At 47.6% G+C, this 2367-nt stretch overlaps 1 pseudogene across 1 annotated transcript; it reads right to left on the reverse strand.

Moving 5' to 3' along the window:
* Positions 1-391: 391 nt before the first annotated feature.
* Positions 392-1947, reverse strand: LOC128598550 (elongation factor 1-gamma-like; annotated as a pseudogene). The gene has a single exon (XR_008383656.1). The product of XR_008383656.1 is annotated as an elongation factor 1-gamma-like (transcript).
* Between the last annotated feature and the right edge of the window lie 420 nt (positions 1948-2367).

Here is a 2367-nt window from a genome sequence, read left to right on the forward strand (position 1 = left end):
TATACTTTCTAGGATTTTTTTCTTAAAATTGTGATGTAATTTTAAGTTAAGTGACCAGTGCTCTTCTGTCATCTCTGGTCATTAGCTAAGTGCCTCAGTTATTCATTATGCAACATACTATCCCAAGATTTGGTTGCCTAAACAGCAACAACTTATTACTTCTCAGTTTCGTGGGTTGGCCTGAGCTTAGTTGGGTGATATCCTCATGGTCTGGTTGGGGGCCTCTCGTGCAGGTCCATTCCACTGAAAGCTTAGCAGGGGCTGGACTCTCTAAGGTGACCTCGCATTCTAAGGGACTACTCTGTCATCTCATTCATTTAGTTCTCTAGTCAGGACTTCCTCAGATCTAAGGTGAAAGAAAGTTGTAATTCTTTCAGGGCGTAGGCTTGGAAGTCCCAGACATTGCTTCGGCTGTTTTCTCTTGGACAAAGCAGGTCATAGGACCAACCCAGATTCAACAGAAGGAGTTGATTCCATTTCTTGATGGGATTAGAAGCATGCTTATGCAAGATGAGAAAGAATTGATGGCTGATGGCTGATGGCTGCTTTCTTTCTTTTTTTTTCAATGTTCAGTTTCCTTTAACGACCCCCATCTCCCTGAAGGGTAGGTGCAGGCAGCTAGGTGATGGCAAGAGATGTTCATTTGAAGATCTTGCCCTGATTGAAGGCTTTGCCCACATGCTGGAAGGCCCCCTCCCAGGAAAAATAGTCGCAAACCAGCGTCTGACATTCCTCACTGCCAGGATCCAGTTTCCACCATGTACATGACTCGTAGTCTACCTGTCAATCTGGACTTAGCGGAAAGGCAAGCTCCTGGCCTCTGAATACCCAGACTCCAGAAATGGAGCTGCTGTTGTTGGTGCCAAAGAGGATGACACTGGCGAAGCATTCTTCCTCAGCTTGTCCAATTGCTGAAACACTCCAGTGATGAGGTTGCAACTCTTAAAGGTCTGGGTGAGCTCTTCCGGGAAGCGGTACTCAGAGTACCACAGGGACCAGCCATCCTTATCAAAGTGCTCCCAAAATATAGCAGTGCCACAGAGACTGTGTCCTTATGGAAATATGTGTGCTTAAATTCATCCAGCACAAAGGTACTTTTGTTCAGGTGAGCAAAGGGGTCCTCGGCCTGGGGCTCAGCAGCCAGGGCCTGCTCACATTCGTCCATCTCCTCCTCAGGAGGAGGGGCAGCTGCCTTTTTCTCCTCTTTCCTCTCAGCCTGGGGCTTCTGCTTCTCTTCCCTTGAGCCCTTCTCTGTCCTTGGGGTGTCCTTTTTAGGCTGGCTCTCTGCAAACTTCTTAACATCAAGCTGGGCCATCTTCTCACACAGATTTATTTTCCCCAAGACAGCCTGGAACTGGGGTTGGTTAATGCAGGTGAGGGACCAGAGGCTGGTATTGGGAAAGGCCTGGCGGAAAGAAGGCTCCAGAACCTGCTTATGCAGCTATAACAGGGTACACACAACTGTGAGGTCAGCCAGTGTCACTTGTTCACCTACTAGGAAAGTCTTTGTTTTCAAGTGTGCATCTGGAAGCCCCGGAATTCGTCTGACTTTGTCCTTTGCATTCTCAGTGGCCTGTTTGTTGTGATGCATGATGCCCAAGGTAGGGAACACCCAGGTACTGGCTGGAGGCACAATGTCGCTATCAGCAAAGCTCACCCACTGCAGCACCTGGGCAGCTGTCGCTGGAGTACTTGCCCATAGCTCCTTGTTGCTCACGCAGTAGGCAATGGCCTTGCTCTCAAATACCCGGAATCTATCATCATCCTCAATTCCTGAACCTTGCATCAAGAAATTTACAGAGAAATTCAGGGGTGTGGTTGGTTTGGCCAAAGTGTAAGAGGGGTGGTGTGGAGAGCACACAGAGCTGAGCCCTGCTGCACTGAGCAGCAATGAGGGCCTTGAAGGGGCTCCAGTTTACAGGATGTGTACAGGGTCCCAGCCACCATGGTGATTCCACAGAGAACGGGACTGGGGTTCCTGGATGGCTGCTTTCATTAGACAATTACGTTACCCTAGGATGGAACATTTGTCAGTTTCAAGACATCTGCTGAGTCCTGGGATACAAGGTGGAGACGGAGCTAATGAGGTGAGTAATTCCTGTCTTTGTAATAGGTACAGTGCTGTAGAGAAGAGTCACAATTAAACAAGCTCGTAGCATTCGCATTTTTTGGCAACATGATAGATAAAACTACAGAGATAAAATACAAAACTTCAGAATACATTTTGGTCATATTTTCGAATGCATAAGCCAGGAAATTTCAGGTGATATAAATAAAGAGGATATTCATTTAAACAGGTGTACAAGGTGGTGCTACAGCACTTGGGACGTCAGAGGCTAGAGGCTAGGGTTTGAATATGTGCACGGG

This window comes from Nycticebus coucang, chromosome 11, assembly GCF_027406575.1.
Source record: "Nycticebus coucang isolate mNycCou1 chromosome 11, mNycCou1.pri, whole genome shotgun sequence".
NCBI lineage: Eukaryota > Metazoa > Chordata > Mammalia > Primates > Lorisidae > Nycticebus > Nycticebus coucang.